Source organism: Hylaeus volcanicus, chromosome 2, assembly GCF_026283585.1.
Source record: "Hylaeus volcanicus isolate JK05 chromosome 2, UHH_iyHylVolc1.0_haploid, whole genome shotgun sequence".
NCBI classification, from domain to species: domain Eukaryota; kingdom Metazoa; phylum Arthropoda; class Insecta; order Hymenoptera; family Colletidae; genus Hylaeus; species Hylaeus volcanicus.
In genome coordinates this window covers 12,998,158-13,017,742 of record NC_071977.1, presented here as the reverse complement: position 1 = coordinate 13,017,742, position 19,585 = coordinate 12,998,158, and the positions used below count along the sequence as shown (strand labels likewise).

Below are 19,585 nucleotides of genomic sequence, written 5' to 3'. Positions count from 1 at the left end.
TCTCTCTCTCTCTCTCTCTCTCTCTCTCTCTCTCTCTCTCTCTCTCTCATCTTCCTGGTATTAAATTCCTGCTTGGCGAGAAGAAACACGGGAATGACTTAATAACATGCCGCGCGGTGAGCTCAGCCTTCAACGCTTCTATGGAATTCCGCCGAACGTGGATAATTAACGGGATGATTTCGCGATTCCACGAGATGCAGTGGCGCGAGTTGTGTGGTCATGTTGAAGGAGAACGTTAAAATATAACAATTTTTGGTTTTCATGCTTGGGAATAGTACTTTCTCAAAAATAAAATGAAATTAAAATTAATATCTACGAATTGATTCAGTACATACAATGTACACAGTAACATTTAATATTCACTGATATATTAATAACAATCACGATTGAGAATAAATGTTAATCGAAGACACTAATCGTGAGAAACTTTTCAATATTTTTATATCTATTGGTTTTGTTGGTTGAAATAACAAACCATTCATTTCTGAAGATAATAAATTACATTGTAAATCTTGTCATTCTTTATAAAACGACATTTTTTAAAAATTCGGCTGTTCGAGTGACGCGACCCTTTGAATTTCCAGCAAAAATCGTCCCACAGTGAAAGGGTTAACTCGAGAACCAAGAATTATTTCTGAGGTGTAATTGAGGACAGCTTCACGCAAATACAACGCGAAACAACCAACTACGCACGAGTAATTTTCAGATTACTTCATGAGGAAGACGAGCTTGTTACGTGTATTATTAATTCAAAGAGTGTAAGTTATTTATTTTGTAGCCCGAATGCTGCGTCACGTTTGCGATGGAATCGGGTTAGGCCGGATTTGCCATTTTATTTATTATTCAATAAAGTTGGAATAACGTGTATACTGTTTTTAACAAGTTTTTATCAACTTTGAAAGTTCCCAATGGCTCGGAACGGAAACATAAAAAATGAAACTGTTATCTGAAAAGTTTGAAAGCTTGGAACACCTGGAGTTGTTTGTAGAGTTTTATGAACTTTGTTCTATACTTTAAACATATTCGTCGGTTTTCATCCTAATTCGAAGTGAGATATTTTTATTTGAGAACTCAGAGACAAGGATTCCTAAATAATATTTATTAATAATACTCAATTTATTATTGATGCTGTGGAATAAATTTCATGAAGACAATAGCATAAGATCACGAAACTCTTCCATAAATGATACTCTACTTACAAGATCTTCCTCCCTCTAGAGATCGTTTAACCAAATCCGGCTGAATACACGTGTATCTTCACAATTGCACTGCGTTACTAGAGCCCTGCCATAATATTTTCTTTTCTCCCAAAACGACGTGTAAACGCGCCCTACACCACGCGACTTGAACGCTTCCCAACAAATTGTAAACATACCTTACTACGTAAATCGTAAATGTAGACCGTAACACGAAAGCGTAACGCGAACGGGGCAAAGTGCGAGCGCGTATTTCAGCGCACTCGGGTTTACAGCGAGCCAGTGAAACGAACTAACGGCTCGATTTTCCTGGGAACGAGAACAACCGCTCTACGGGACGGGCGCCTCGTAAAAGCGGAAGTAAAGAGCGCCAGCATGAAATGTCACGGGGCTCATTGTTCGAGGGGGACCGGAAGCGCTCGAGCCAGTGCGAACTTCGACCGCGAAACTTTCGAATTACCGCGGAACGTCGAGAATTTTCACGACGCAGGACCGCGCCTGGCGAAATTGCGCCAGATATCGCGAAAAATGACATGAACCCTTTTTACCCCCTACTTGGCCGCAACCCTGACGCGACGGGCTCCGAACCGGTGGACGTAAAGACCATCTGGTCGAAGCTGGTGCATCCTGGCCAAGGGTTAATTCTGCTGTCGAACTTTTTACAGCGCGGTAACGTCCCGCGTTGTAACCGTCGGATAAAGTTCCCTGCGTGTCGTGAATAGCTGAGTCGAGTCATGATCCGTCGAGTACACTGTGTAACGACGCTGCTTTTACAGCTGCCGCTTTTCAGTGATGTCTTAAGTTTAAAAAAATCAATGGCTTCATGTTTTGGCCCAAAACGAATCAAAACTAACGCAAACATCTTCGTTGTATCACTTAATATCTTCTATCATAGCTTTGTTTATATGGTGTATTACATTGATGACAGGTAACGCTGAAAAATGATTCACTAGAAACAATTTATTAATGAAAAAACAATTACATTCTTCCTGCATTGATTCAATGAAGCAGAAACAACTGTACAATTTACTATTTATGATTAATTATCTGATCGTGTCGTCCAGAATTTCAAACGCTGTGAGTTTAATTAAATTCACAAACACACTCCCAATATCGATTTTCCAAAAAATTTAAGTGTCAAATTACATTTATTTCGTCAAAGAGAATTATTGATTTTTGAATCGCTATTAAGGGCACCATATTAAGAACAGAGCGTGAACTTTGCTCTGTCGAAACTGAAGCTGATACATTGGCTGGTGCTTGAATCCGTCGAAATTCTGCGCCATGAGGATCTGGGATATATAGTATTTTATCATAGTGAATTTTATGTTCAGTTAGATATGAGGACGGGTTTTATGATACCTTTTACGCGCGACGAAAGAGTATGTCGTAACACGGAATACCTACGCAGGGTTCCCAATATCAAAGCAGCGAGTGCTCTGCTTCCTCGAATTAATCTAAAAATACAGCGCTCTTCTAACATAAGAGGTTATGTCACATTGGCGACTTCCAACGATGGTGTATTTTCACGAATGTTCTGTAACTATTCTATACGCCAGCTTCGAATGGATTTTATTTCTAAGAGTAAAATGTATGATACGATTTAAAAAAATATTTTGTGTGGTGCTTACAGCTTCGTTAATTATTATTGAAAACCATTACGTAATTTGAAAGTGAATTGGAGGTGTTGACGTATACTGTGATAATTTTAAAAATAAGAATGAGTCTGAAATCAAGAATTTAATTAATACTTATTATTCTCATATTAGACGTGTAAAATTAAAAGTTGTTCGAAATATAAATTGTACGCGATAAAGTATCATCTGTTTTCTCGAATCACATTTTTATCGTATTTGGAGACCTACTTCTAGCCATTAAATACACAGAATAAAATTAAGTCATGTTTTTGTCACTAATCCAATTCCTTTTAATGAAACCTCTTTTGGGTTCATCTACCTCAATATTCCTTAATTTCAACTAGACAAACAACGTCACTAGAGCTATTTCCAGAGATGTGAACACTCACCAAGTGTCACGCTTAAAATTCACCGTCTACGACAACGAAGCATTCGTCCTTTTTCCTAAAGTAGCCGCAAAATTCCCCGCCAACCAGAAATTGCATTAATTCGATATTCCCGTCGCGTCTGGCATTATTTTTCTTCCGTGTGAAATTCCCTCTTCCGAATTCGTATGTCAACCTCCGTAAATTACCCCCTCCCCTTCTATCCACGGGTCGACGACTAATCACGTCGTCGAACATAGCAACGGGCATAGTCGTGAAAGTTTTCCTAGCAGTTTTAGAACGAATTCGTGCGACGACGTGGTCGCGAAGGACGTCTGGGTGTTAAACGAGGGGTACATTCCCTTCAGGGAGTGGCAACTTTTTTAGGGAATGGTCGCGTTTTGACGTCCGTAAATAATTTCCCACCGAACGGGTCCCCTGGTGTTCGTTTCAGGGGTTGCCACCCTTCGTTGAGGTTTGGAATTTCAGGTCCACCGAGAAACTTTGCCACCCCTACGGGAAATTGATTCGCTGCTGGAGAAGGATGGGCGGGTGCCATCGTTATTTGTACTCGAATAACATTCGGTTTGGGAACGAGTAAAATGCAATTTAGATTTGTAAATATATAGTGTAGGGAGTACTGTGATTAGTTTTTCTAGTTATTGTCACAATTTCTTCAATTTCAAATATTTTTCAATCTTTGGTTGTTTACTTCAAAAGTGAGGCTTCAAGAATATGTATGATACCGTTTGTATGTGACTCCTTTTTGTATTCATAGTCTATTTATAGGATGCTTAGTTTCGAATATAAAAACTGAAAAGTAAGGTGTTCCTTGCAAAAATTGAATTTCAGAAAAAACGTTCTCTAAGTTTTCAATTTTTACCTCTAAAACTAAAGGTCCTATGAATAAACTGTAAATATAAAAGAGTTCTGTCTTATTATCCCCTATAAGCTGATATTTATTTAAAACTCATACCTTTACTCCTTTTAGAATTTCTAATCTAATCTATCCCAGAGTAACTCCTTACCCTCTCAAAAAAAAAAAAAAAAAAAAAAAAAACATCCAAGTGTCCTACGACCGAGACATTTCTACTGATTCGATACAGCTACCTCATTACCGATAGAATTCATCCCCTCCCACAATATTCAACAATATTTTTCCCGCGACAGACGTCCAGGTATCGAACAACGCGCAGATTCCCTTCATGGGGTCGCAACTTTGCAGCAAACGGCCCCACGAACGTTTTGACGTCTGTAAATAATTTCCCATGGCCAGCAGGACGGGGTGGTAGGAGGCGCGTTTCGCAGCGTTGGGTCGAGGGTTGTCATCCCTCGTCAAGAGAAGCGGCCGGGGTTGCGAGTTGCGGGTCCACCGCAGTGAAACTTTGCCGCGCCCCTGGGGGAACGGATTTGCGGCTGGAAAAGTGTGAGTAGGACGCAACTTCGGCCGTGAAGTTTTCTCGTGCTGAACGCGCGTGGCGCAAAGGAAACAAGAGGGAGTCGAACAGTGTGCCGCACCGTTGTTTCCCGGAAGTTACACGGACTCCATTGCCCCCGCGTAGTTATTGGCTGCAGGCTCGCGTGAACACGGAGCGAAATAAGTTACACCTCCGTGTGTTTGCGAAATAGAGCGCCAGCGAACCGTTCCGTTATTATTCGGGTGTTCATGGAAAATACAGCGATGTGCAAACCGAATACACTCTATCAGGGGCAACTTTCCAGTGACACGACCCGCGCTGGGATATCGAGCATGGATTCTTGTCTGTTTATATGAAAGATCAATTTGTTTTATTATCAGATTGGTCCGTATAATGTATTCTTCATACAATATTTGATTTGATCCTTTCTTATTAAAGTATTGAACGCTATGCGTATCAAAGAATGCAACTTGAAAGTTTAAAGGAGAGCATCGTCATTACGGTTTTTCCAAATCGACATTTTTTTTTCATTACTTTCAAAGTTAAGATTATAAGAGCACAGTCTTAAAATAGGAAGGCGAAAGTTTCAAAATTAAGGAAGGTATAACGTTCTCCGTGGAGTATGTCTCGACGCTCTAATCAGGCGTCTTTAAACTTTCAAACAGTTTTCTTCGAAACCATTTTTTTTTTAACTAGAGTTGAAAAAATCTCGAGAGATAATCTTCGATAGAAACTTTACGTAAGCGTTAACTAGACAAGAAGAATACATTATTCAATTCACTGAAGCATGAATATTAAATTTAGAAAGAAAGAATGAATTTAAGAAAGTTAATAAGTAAATAGAAAAATGAGTATCTAGTTATAGTACTAATAATATTAAAAATGTTGCTTGATAGGTACCCGAACAGGTTAGAATTATTCCAATTGAATTTATTACTAAAATAGATAATTAAAAAAAAAAGTAGCTATGAATTTATCGAAAATTATTAATGACGAATCAGCAAACTACCACCATAAATAATTAACCCTAAATTCGTCGAGGTGTTTCCCTTCAAAATAAATTTTCCAACCGTAAAGATTGAAAATAAATATTGGCCCGACCGCTATAAATCAAATCTTACCCATCAGAGGTGTTCCACGAATTTATCAGATTCGATTTCACGGGTCGGATTAAACCAGTTTCAACTGTGAATTTTTTCTACTTCGGTTATCGCGCAAACACACTTTTTAATTACATCTGCGCGGCAGTTCAGTTTGCCCCCGCTATTTCCGATCAGATTTTTCGATATTTGTTCCGGCAACGTTTCGTGGGAAATTTTAGTAATTTGTCGTAACTCGTGCCAGATACCAGTTAACTGCATTGGCCTCCGAAATTACATTCCGTTCATAATTTGTTATGCGTTGGAGCGTCAACCCGTTTAACATCAAACGCAATTGGAAATAAATTTCACCAAGCTATCTCGCTTAGTGACTGCAACAGCGCCCGCGGACAACTGCACTAAAGAGCATATGCTATTTGTAAAATTTATAATTTATCAGTACGATGCTCGAACTTCATCCACCAGTCTTCCAATAATAGGACTTCCTGGCGTGAGATTATTAACACTGTCAAAATGTTTACAAATGCTTTGAAATTAATGTGGTCACGTTTTCATAAATTTAATTCAATATACATGATCTTAAATCTGTTATGAAATTTTTTACGAGTCGTCCATTAAAGCAATGCACAAAAACTGAACGAGAAATAAAGTTAGAGGAGTCAACCTATGTATTTTAAGAATTTCAATTTTAAGAATCAATACTAATTATGAGCAAATTATATTTTTTAGTAAAAGGTATTAAAAAGCTCTTATTATTAGTTATTATTAGTTTAGAACCCTAAAGTTATTTTGTAGAATGTTTTATGTAATACAATCGAGAAGAATTTAAATAAAATATTCAGATAATAATTGTACGATGCATATCCTGTTGAATCAGCAAAATTAACAGACAACTGCAGCATATCCACCCGCTAATTAGTATCAAAAGACCTAAATCGCTGTAATGGCAGCGTGTAAATATTCGCATCGAGTGAACAGAGATCGATCCAGTGCGGTTACCAGTTTGGATAATATACTGGCAAACGAAGAAAGACTTCCAACGTAATCGAGGATTGAAATGATTCCTGATAAGCGGCCGAGGTTTTATTGGATCATTAATTACGGTCGCACTTGATATCCGCGTTTTCGTCCTCCTCGCGCGCAGGGGTTCGCAGTCGATCGTGGAAAATATCGAGTGCGGTCGGACGATTTGTTATGAGCTTAATTGATAATTTACTGGCGCATAAGCATGTAGGTACTGCCTGCGAATTATTTCGGTCCTGGCGTCATGGTAATAAATACTGGTCGGACGTATCGTCGTTCGTAATTAAATTACGACTTATCGATCTTTCTGGTCGCGAGGCGAACGTTTTCTAAACGCCATGATTTTTCAAGGTTACATGGTTTACGAGGTTGTACGCTACAATTTCAATTCTTAAATATTATTTCTTGGTAATGTCACTTATTTATTTGAATCTTTTGAGATATTATTTCTATTTATGCAATCTAAATTCTTGAATATCATTTCAAAATGAATTCACTACAATTTGAGTTCTTGAATCAGATCAACAAATTGGAACACTTTTATTCAGAAAGATCAATTTGTTCGATACAGCATCGAGGCTGCGTTACATTAATCGAACAACGTCGCGATGGCTTTATATCGCTGATTTCTTCGGAAAGAAAAAAGTCAACAGGAGTTTCTCGTTCGATTGTCTCGTCCTATCCTTTTATCATTATAGTCCAGTTACTTAAAACTTTGCTTTCGTGAAGAGTTGCGGAGCCCTTATGGTCATCGTCGTGAAAAATGAAGTTCATGGTCCATGGACGGGAAATGAATTTCTGGGCGAGTGCAGGGCGGATTTGAACGACTTTGCTATAACTTCTTACGACGGAAACCTTGTTGGTCGTACCTCCATTTCTTCAAATGTTGCAAAATGCACTCAGAAAGAATTTATTTCTCTTTACTGGAAATTACACTTGTGGAAAACGTTTCTTAACAATTTCTTCATAGATGGCAAAGTTTAATCGAAATGTATTATTAATTTCGAAGGGAATAGACATGTACTATTATACAAAATTACCATTTTGTTGTATAAGAATGAAATCCCCTTACACGTGTACTTGGAATTTATCATTGTTTGAAAATGTAGAATAGAATGTGAAAGGACTAATTTAATAATATAATTAAATTAATAAATAGTCTATAAATTCTATTAGTATAGCACGAGTTAATAGCAAGTTTATTTTTATCTAAAAATACGAAAATTCATTTTAACTTCATTTCACGTACTGACACTAACCATACAACAGATCATATACAATTTCGATACATAGAACCAATAGGCGCCAAGCTGCTAAAACAATATAAAAAATTACGTAAATCGTGGGAAAAGAATGAAGTTAAACATTTCGTTGGCGAGCCGCGCCGTATACCTACTATGCAAGTACGTGTATTAAATTTATTCCCTCATATGAAATTAAAACGCCGAGAAATTTCATAACAAACGGTTTCATTCTGTTCTATATTCACCCCGTTACTTGCAGCAATATTTGTCCATCTCTCCGTGAGCTTTTTCAATCTCCCGCTGGCATAACTATATTTATTTCGCATTAAAATGCATTTCCATATCGCATTTTATTCTCTCTAATGAATTAACCGTTGATAACTTTGAAATCCCGTTGCGTCTACTTAAATTTCATCCAGATTCCGTACGGGGCAATAATCCGCGAGCTGGAAGATAAAAATTCAACGCGTAGTGAGAAATTAATTTCACCGATGCAGCCCTCGCGGCATTGATGCCTCAAAATCGCGCGATTAAACGATTTCAGTAGAATTATCCGCTTTTGGTCAGACGCGCGGTCACAGTAGATAGTGTCACAGTGATTTGTACGAGTGGACAGACACTGGATGAAATTCTTATGAATATATACATTTTAAATAACTAATAAAAGATAAGGAACAAAGATAATAAAAATTGAAATATGAATTATAAAATGAAGTAGGTAATAGTAAACGAATAAAATTGACTTATAGGATTGAATGTTTGGCTGTGTAGAAATCAAATAAAATTATAAAATGATATATTTTATAATGTACAAACAAAACTGAATTACAGGAATTAATACATTATTAATGGTAGAACGGATTATTCATTACCTCTAGCATTGTCGAAACAATCCTATTGGGTATAATACTGATGGCAATACAAAATACATACTAAAACAAACAAATAAATGACGAGTATCAAAAGGATTCCATATCTATTCACAGTGTCGAAATAAAATTAAACTGACATAAGAATCCTGAATTCGCGTCAATCTGAAAGCCTCAAATGGCGAGGGAGAACGAAACGGCGGAGAGGATAAATTTTATTTCTATCTTCTCGAGGACGCAGTATCTACCCTCCCGTTTCTGCTTTATGGCGAATAAACTGCTCGTAACTCCGATAGCGTGATGATCGCCCTGGGAGCGTTGTTTTGTGCCCAAAAATCGAATGGCCCACAAACAAAAACGAGGGCTGAACAAACGAGGAACGAGGGAGAACGGAACGATTGTTCCACGACATTCTGCTTTGGTGTGGATCGAATTAAACACTTTTACAAGAGGCTTTGTTTTGAAGAACAAGCAGCTTAAAAACTTTGTCGAAAAGTTCGTTCATTGTACATATACGTCAATGTATACAATACATATAAATAATTTATTTCATAGTCCATTTCATCGCATTTCTCAACTTTTTGTTTTATAACTTTTTAAGACGTGTACGTCATCTTGCGAAACAGACTAAAATTATTTCATAAATATCGCCATATTAGCATGCGACCTGAAAGTTACATGAGCCCTTATGTAAAAAACATTTCATATGCGGCAACTCAATACGTGAAATCTTCTCGGGTAACGTGAATGGGGGTTTGTTAAAAATTCATGAGATGTCTCGAGACAGGGCTTTCGAACACAATCGCGGGCGGACAACCGTCGGGCGCGCTATAGCCAACGGTAGTTTTCATTTCCGGATTACCGAGGCACGAAGTCGGAAAGTAAGTCGGGCGATCGTTCACCGTTCAGAGAGCTGGTTGCGGTCGCCGCGGTACGCCCAGCTCGGTTGGCCTCCAGTTTATTTCAATTATTTAAATCCTTTCTGGCCGGTTGGAGCGTCGGCGTCAGTTTAATTCGCTTCGATTCGCGGCGCCCGTTGGATTCCTGTCTACGCGAGCAAGCCTTCCTCCGATGTTACGGCTGCAGCCCGGATATTCTGCGGCCTCATCGTCAACCACCGAGGACTCCACCCCCGCGGTGTGTCCCGACGAGCCACGGTGTCTCCCCACACCACCTTGCGTTCCTGTGTCGCCGTACTCCTCGATTCGGATCTCGCCTTTCAAATCCCCCACGAAACGATCGGGGCTTCCATGGCCTCGACGTTTTCGAATTCTCATGCTCAACCGCGAGTTCTGCTTCTCCTCGTAAAATCGGGAATTCCTGGCTTGGGGCACGCCCTTATCGTTTCCATCGGGACGCCCTTGGTACGCGCCAGGCGATAAACGTTGCCCGAGCCGAGCCAAAACTGCGACGTGAAACCCTCGAGAGAAGAATTATGGAATATTATAACTGAATATCTCTCTTGTTTTTAATATATGAATAGTTTTGTTGATAATCGGTCAAAATAAGTATATATACACTTACAAGTGCTGTAATTTATTTGATTTATTTGTTGTAATAGTGTAATTTATTTGATTTATTTGTTGTAATAGTGTAATTTATTTGAGACAGTAACGATAGAAGTTGGTGCAATGATAGATGAGTATGATTTTTTTTTCTTGTTGAGTCTTTATTTAAGTGAAGAAGAAATAATTTATTTAACTGATTTAGTGGTCAATTTAATTTAATTTAACTTCATTGCCAATGACTCACTTTATTTCAATACAACGAGGCATTGCCATAATCTTGACGATACATATATAAATGTACAATATAAGTTATTATTACATCCATAATATAACTTCTTAAAAAGATTTGGCTATTTGGATATTCTGCGTAGCTTTAATAAACAAGTAATTACAGACGTCGATAAAATTATGAGCTATCAGAATAAAATATTCTACTTCATAGAATGAATACCAATGTTAGATAAAAAGTCTCTAGTTAACATTCTAAATTTGTCCCAACTGTACTCCAGACAATTAATCAACAACATATCCACGAAACATTTTCCGTTCTTTAAAAAATCTTGAAGTACCAGTGTTTTTCTGCATGCTTTCAAAAATTTGATCTGTAACCTTCAATTATTTCTCCACTTCATTCAAAATGTGTATTTCCTTTTTTTACCTGAATGTAAATTAACGGCGCTGCGCCATCGCATGAAAACCATTTCCCAGAATAAAAGCGGCGAGGACTGGAGAGTTCGAGTCGAAGATGATTGGTTCTGGTCGCGAGCGCAAAGCTCTTGCACTGATTACGCGTGGCGTAAGAGACCATTTACAGGTCTTACTACATAATTACAGAGCGATATTAGCGTAGCTACGTAATGCGCTAATTTCATTATCCCACGGGCGAACGCGAAAGTATACGGGACGATGTTATTCTAAGTAGGTGCACTAGAGCCTCTCGGGTGCGTGTAGCGGCGTGAAATTGCATTCATAATGCATCCCCTGTAGTCCTGCGTCGTGAATCGCATGGCAGGGGAAGCAAAAGGCATGAAACCACGCGTATTCCAACAATGCGCCTTGACAGAAACACGTGCAGGTCACGCAACGCGTACGTGAAACGGGAGAAGTCTCGGCGTCAGGGGAACCAGTCAGTGTGTAGTCAGACGCGCGCTATTCGCTCAACCCTTCTATTGTGTTTGGGACCAAGTGACCCGATTCTCTCTTTAAGACCCTTTAATTTTGAATGTCACCAAGGGTACGAGTATGATATGTGAGGCATGTTTGTGGGATAGGTATCAACACAAATTCCAGTTACTGTGACTTTTATTACGACCGACTCCCGCTCAATCTGCCGAGCGACTGTGTGTTCGTCGCCGGTAGTCGATGACGCGACACTCTCTTAATTGTTTTTAAACAAAAGAGAGACAATGCTCGTGTGTCGCCCACGAATGTTAACCAGCTAATTCTTACAGATAAATAATAAATATCAACTAAGTGCTACAATGAAAAATTGATAAATAGATCACGAAATGCCGATACCAAAGTACTAAACAATTAATATTCTATGTCATAACCAGCATCTGCAGGTTTTCCTTGTTTCTTTCCCTTTTTTAGATAAATACGTAGGTCTTAATTGAAGCACGATCGAACGTTAGGACGGCAGAATTTAAATTAGCCAGCTTACCGAAATTCTGGGAGGTGTGCCAATAATTGTCCAAGCTGGTTCCTGCTAGTCGCACGGAGCGTTCCGATAGGGAGACCGGTATCCTACATTTGGGACGCACGTGAGCCACATACCTATTATCTCGCTCCAAGGAGTCATTGGCTCGCAACAGTTGCACAATTTACGAGAAGAACGGTGTCGAATTGCTCCGTGAGGTCTGCGCCCTTCCGTTCCGGCGCACCGATGAAAATTACGGTTGTCGGCCTCGCGAAAAGGAAAACTCCTGTGCTTCGCGGTTCCGTACATACAAACTCCGCACTTCATCAATTACAACCGTCCGCTGCTGCAGCTCCTTCGTGTTTTTACTAAGCTTCACCTCGGCCAAGTATTCTGGCTCGCATGCGAACGCAGTGCTGCGCGTTCTGCAGCATCACACTACGTTATCGTTTCATTTTACGATATCCCGAGCTTACTGGGAGATAAAAATAATCAGAAGAATTCGTTACACCGCTGAAATGAGTTTTGATGCCTCGTATTCTGCTTTTCTTCAAATAATTAACGATCGGACTGCGAATTTTTGTATATTTGTAATAGGTGGAAATATTTGAAATACATGTTACACAGCTGGAAAAATGAGATATGCTTTCATTTAAATTCGTAATCTTTATGTGAAACATGGAAACTTGTTCTTTAATAGCAAACTATTCCTGTTGCATGTGTCATTACCTAAATATCGACCTTAACCCTTAAATGCCCTAAGTTTCAAATTTGATAGCAGACTTTTAAATCGAATTGTGCACTTGCAATTGGTTTGTGTTTAATATTTGGCTGTATGTATCTTATCGTCGCATAATGTTCTTTTGAACAAAAGTTAAAAAAATAAACGACAGCTGTAAAAATTCAAATAGTAAATACATTGATATTTTTTTTTCATTTAATTTGGAAAATCAGGTTTCTAAAGGTTAAAATCGAATGTATTTCACACCATTTGACTTCTATTAAAAAAACATATTCTTTTAGAACGTGTTTTTTTGCATATTTTCAGATGGTTCCAAACTGAGATTCGAAACGTTCAAATAAAAGTGATTGTCCTGGTATAATTTCTCTGTATGTATACAAGCTCCTTTCATCGATGCATTCTTTGAAGTTCCTTTCCTGTTTATCCATGGAATTTCCGTCACCCCTGTCATAATAAAGCGTTGATCACGCGCTCGTTCCACGTTTTCAGGATCCCGACAACTTGCGAAATCGTCTTAACAGCGCGAGTTCCGCGCCTCGGAACGTGAAACGCATTTGGAGTCTTCAAAAGTTCCGTTTGCATTCCCAACTCCGTCTCTTGTTAGGGCGGCCTGGACTTGAAGCGCATAATCCTTCTTAATGGCTGAGCGAAGATATTCATACAACGGACGTGGAATGTTTCCTTGAACAGGATCCTCCTTATTTCGCGAAGCGGGCGGTTAAACTCGCGTGGAAGTTACTGTCTCCGGTGAACGCGGTCCATCTTTCATCGTTTAAAAAGAAAAGAACGAATTCCGGTTCGTTACAAATTTCTGCGAGGAACTCATCGGCGACAAGAAATCACGAATTTCCGGTAAAAATGACCGCCAGGGACATTCTTGTTTCGTATAGAAATATTGCACTCTTGTGAAAATTAAATATTAAGGTGTTCTCGTTCCTGTGTTCAATGTGAATGGTTATGATAAAGTATCTCCTTCGTTATACTTAGGATTACTTGGCAAAAGAAAGGAGTAAGTAATAAGAGCACCAATTCAAAAGAAATTGCATTATTGAATGTGAATTTTAATAATTTTTAATATATGTCTGCTGAATTAATAATTTTTCAATATATATATAAAATTATAAATATACCTCACTCCTACCCAATATAATAATTCAGAAAGTGTTCGACTCGTTGAATAAACAGAAATATTTTAGAAACATGCTACTGGCAAGATCTATATACAAAATTCACGATCCACGAGTATCTTTCATACTTGCACCTTTTTTGACAGAAGATGTTTCCTTATTTTTGGAAAGGGTTATAAATAATTTCATTCGATGAGCAAGGGTACATATAGCACGGACGTTCCAACGAAATAAATAATACATCGTCGATCGCTGTACCGAGGGTCGAATTGATAAATAATCAATCGTGGAGTATCATATTGGCGAATCGAGGCGAATTGTCGCGTCAAAAACACGAGGCGCATGAAACGCCATGCACGATGACTCGGCAATGGCGACAGCTGCCAGCAACACGGCCAATTTTACATTTCGGAGATACACCGTTGTATAGCTGAACGTGTTTCTCTGTTTTTCAGACCATTCAAAATAGTGCCAGCAAAATGGACCCCGACTAAATGACAAAGTTAATATCGCTGTCCTGGGTATTGTATGTTAATTAATTCGTAAAAATGTATCCTAATGGAGAATTGATTATAGTAAAGAACATATGGATCTGAGGAGAATAATAATTGAATTGTAAGCAAGAATTAAAATGAAACTTATATACAAACAAATTTGGTATTAATTCTTGTATACATTGACTGTGCTTATTGTTTAATATGCACAATCATTTACATATGGGATTATGAAATTTGAGTTTGCCTTTGTAAACCTTTCATTTGACGTCCCATTTCTGAAACTAAAATGTACGATTGCTCCATGCTTCTGTTTTCATCGTTTTAATAATTCATTCATAAAGTGAAAATTGTACATCATAATGACGTTAAACAAAGAAAGCAGTAATTCTTCCAGCAGTGTCAAAAAACGAAATATAAATTATTTATGAAGCAACACAAACTGTGAGAAACTATTACAAATAATTACTATACGTTCGTAAATTCATTTTTATATTTCTAAATTGATCTATGATGATTAAGTACTTATCCATGACCTCAGATTAAAAAATGAACACGTTAATAAACGTTTGATCGACACTGTCAAATTAGTCCTCGCAATACTCACAAGCTAAATTCCTTAGATGCCGCAGATAAATTTTTAAGTTTTCCCCCTACCAGCCAGTTCCAAAATTGGTTATTCTCGCCGTCGTCTATTTCGCGTCAGAACTTAAGCGCCGTTCGCTAACAGAACTCACGCAGAACGTCGACAAAAGAACAGCATTCCACGGACACGATGGAGCTCGTTTCCACCCCAAAACTATCCTCCTTTTGGGAGTTTCGCGTCGCGGCGGGATAGGAGGCTGGCTCTCGTTCTCCACCATAAAATTTAAATTCTAAAGACCGTTCGGGGCGGGGGTGGGTGGTTGAAACGACGTCGTGGGGCGTCGTCCGCTCTCGGCTTGACCCAGCTTCCGGCTCTGTAGAGCCACTTGCAAGACGGGCACGTCTGACTGCAGGGGGATTCCCACCCCCTCCCAACGTTGCTTTACCAGCTTGTTCTAGGAATGTGCGTCGATTTCTTTTCTCGTTCTAATTTTAGCTCCGCTTCTCGTCGGAGCGAGACCCATTTCCCAAGCGCATTCGTCTCTCGTTCGTGCATCATCTCCCGCCCGAAGGGGTTGACCATCTCTCCGGCCATGCTGCCGTTTCCAAGCAAGTAAGTAACTTGGCGGACTGGGCAGTTAAGCGGTGGATACATGAACGCCGAATGAGTTGGCAAAGTATCCTATTTAGGTTTCCTTTCTATTTCGAGGTTAGGACGTAGACGCTGCTTTATGAAAATGATGAGGCGCGATCAGTGGTAGAATAAGCAAAGGAATACAAAGTTTTTGACTCCCAGTTTCGAGCAGGGATAGACAATTTGTAATGGTACAAGGTTTTAGAAAAGTAAGCTGAAGTATGTATGAAAATATATGTATGAAATGAAAGTTGGAATACAATATAAAAATTCAATACGATGTTATGTTAGTAGAACGCAAGAATATTGAAAACAAATAAATAATACGTGAGGGTATGGTAAACATTAAGAATTGAAAATATTTACAAAAAATTCTAAAAAATTACGAAATAATAGAAATTCAAGAACATAGGGAACATAATTGGTTAGAAATGATACATGTATCTCATATCTTGTGTGTCAACACTAGAACTACCAAGTAGATAAATCTACACCATATTTTCGAAATTCTTTCAGAGTTTATATACTCATTACGAAACTTTTACAATAATTCAGTGTGACAGTTATCTAAATAGATCGCAAATAATATAATTCCCTTCTAATTTCAAATATAAAAATAACACCTATCCATTGTCCTCAGTAATACTACCGTTAATCCACTACCTTGAAGTATCCATTACGAACATCAACTACCAAATATACCATGCAATTAAATTGACAAAAGAACATTTATCAGAGACTTTGAAATAACATCAAATAAAATAAATTCGAGGAGAGAATTTATCGCAAGCATGCCAAATAAAAGGATTATAATTCTTCTCCATTTTCCAGCGGTGCTCCATTTCCCCAGCGTATTCGCCTCTCTTCCCTGCATCACCTGACGCCCGAAGGGCTCGACTGTCCCCTAGCCGCTGTCGTTTTCAAGCAAGTAGGTAACGCTGGCGACCGGGACTGTTAGGTGGTAAATACATGAATGCGGAATGAGTTGGCCTCCCAGGCCGTTCGGAGTCCGGCTACGGCGTCGTTGAATCTTTATGAAAATGGCGCTCGTGTTTGCCAATATTACCCGTCTCTATGGCGGCCGCGAGTGCGCGCGTCCAGCGGAAACTGGGTCGGTTCCTCGCCATAAAAGTCGATAGTGGCGCGCGAGACGGTCAATTTGAAATTGATATTCCCGTGTAGTTCTCATCGTTCGTTGCTCTATTCCTTCCATTTCCTTTTTCCACCCCGCGTTTCTATTTTTTATTTCTTTTTCCGCGTCGCCCGAAAAAAAGCTACGCGTACAGCAACGCGCGTTGGACGAAGGGGTGAGCGCACACATCCCCCGCGCGGATTAAAAATTTTATTTCGTGCGTGGATAATGGAAGGGATCGAGCAGAAGTTCGTACATTAACAAAGAGACCGCGGTGCCAGGAGTGGGCGACTGGCGAGAAATCTACGATTACTTTTTCTTTTTATTCCATCGAGACCAGGGAACAATAGCTGCTGGTAGGTTTCATGGGATATTGATTATTTCTGAATAAGCTCCACCGACAAAAGGTAAAAATCGCGGGGAAATTCGAAATCGTTTGGCGTCATTTAGCTTTCATCGTTGTTTAACGCGCCGCAACGAAAATAGTCGGCGATTATTTCCCAATACAAAGCCAAGCGTTTTCTGGCTGCGAAAGGAATTGTAATTTCAACCGTGTTGAATGAGTGCGAGTGGATCCCGTGGAGCGGAAAGTCGAAAAATTATGGTACCGTGGAAATTGAATGGATCGAACGATCGTTTTGTTTCTGCAAAAGATTGTTACTGGGAAATTGAGGGATTGAACGATATTCTTGTTGTTTGTAACGGTGTTGGAGCGAGTACTCTCTTGTTCAAGTAAAATTGATGTCTGGGATTGGGAATGAGTTCATAGTCATAAGAACAAGATGAAACATAATTTTAATAACCATCCTATTTAATGTTACGATCACTTATAATTTAATTAAAACCATAAATACCGTGTAACACATAAAATATTTTTACATTTAACATATTCGCTGACGTGAATTCACGTCACTTCCAATTTTATTCCTGGCCATGGAAAAATTATGAAAATTTCTTTATTTTATACATTAGATATTTCCAACATCGATATTTCAAAATATATTTTGTAATTTTTATCTTCACCCTAACGATACAAATTTGCGACGTCCAGCTTGAGAATTTTATTATTTTCGACAGTACTCGGTATTAAAAACGTAAAATATCTACCGGTCGCGAATGTGTTAATTGAAAAAGGTGTCTTTAAAATAGTGTCTTAAAGATAGTTACAAATGAACGTTGGTAGGTTGTTAAGCGATCAAGTAACTAGAGTAGGACCACGCATGGCTGCTCAAGTGAAGTAAGGGTCGCCATTGGTTAGGCAAATGCAGTAGGACCGTCTACGTTCACTCGAGTGGAATAGGGATCATCTTTGACCAGAGTAATGGAATAGGGGCAGCTATCAATCAGACAAGTGGAATGGAGACCGTTCCTGGTTGGACGAGTAGAATAGGGACCGTGCGTAGTCAGACAAATCGCACGGAGGTGTGCTTCGATCATGCGAGTAGGATGGAGTCCTGACCTGACGAGGCGAATGTAAATGGACCGTCAGGTGTCGGACAAATCGTCCGAAATTAAATTTAGCTGAAACGGCATGATTGGGTAGTGAATACTAGAATTTCCATTCGTATATTAGTATGAAGCTGTATATAGCCAAATACTGTATAGCTAGGCGGGTACAGAATTCATCAGATAGTTTAATACACAGTGTTTAAATATATGCATCTAAACACTTGAATGATCCAAAGATTGCAATGCCTCCACTCTCACTGTAAGTATGATAATAAACTATTCGTAAGTTTATCCCTGTTTCGTCTCATTATTGAAACATTACATGGTTTATCGCGAATGTTTACTATTTCAACAGTAACTTTCTTTCAACAATATCATTATTTTTCTCACTTTTATCTTCAACATTGTAATTCAAGTATGAAATGAACAACTGAGAATTTATGAAACTGTCCAGTCTTGTCTCCCTATTAATTTATTTAATGCAGAACATATTATCCTACATTATACTATCTCCTCCTCGATCCTTCGACCTATATTCTAGATCATCCTTCACACGTTTTTTCATCGACGTGGACACGACGCCATCAGTCTTCCGTCAAAATGAAAGTCAAGCGACGACGGAAGAAGGACACGTTTCGCGAGCACGTCGCATCCAGGAAGCGTCGTTTTTCATCGTCCTTGTGTTATTCGTTCCGCGTGGTCGCAGCCTCGGCTACGGAATCTTCATTTCCGTCCCTTTCGTTGTGCGACCCTGCAAACGACCGTGACGCCGTTCGCGCAATTTTCAGAGCCTCCAGGACATCGCGTGCGATTCGGTTGCGGCTACGATTTCGCAATAATCACTCGCTGCCGATATTGCACAGTCGTTTCGTGCTTCGGAAAACCTCAAAGGGCTACTAAATTTAAGATTAGGTTTGCCCAATAACATTCCAGCTGCACCTCGTCTCTCTGAACTTCTGTTTCACCTCTCTTTAATATTTACATTGGTTCTCTTCTCTGTTCTCTATTTTCGCTCTAGTTTACAGTTTGTGCAATAAAGGTGTAGAATGGAACACTTAAATAAATAAACATCGAAAGGAATAAATTTACATAATGACGGTTCAAATTGATATATATTAATGTTATCTTTTATACCACAATTACGTTTCGTTTCATTCGTTTCGTTTGAAAAGATAATACTCCCATAAGTATTTGAACCCTCTATGTCTATGATTCGTTATAAATATGTACATGAACAAACTTTACACATGTATATATTTATAATGAAAAATTTATTTCAGAACATTAAACCTGTCATTTAATTTAGACAAATTTTGGCATATACATAGAGGGTATGAATATTTATGGGATCGACTATATGTCAAACAATTTTCAATTAGTTACATATACATATATGACAAATCAAGAGATGTTTGTTATCATG

The 19,585-nt window shown here is 38.8% G+C and overlaps 1 protein-coding gene across 3 annotated transcripts in view; it reads right to left on the bottom strand.

The window, feature by feature from the left end:
* The window catches only part of LOC128872383 (agrin-like), a 543,175-nt gene that overhangs the window by 141,407 nt on the left and 382,183 nt on the right, over positions 1-19,585 (bottom strand). The window lies entirely within an intron of this gene.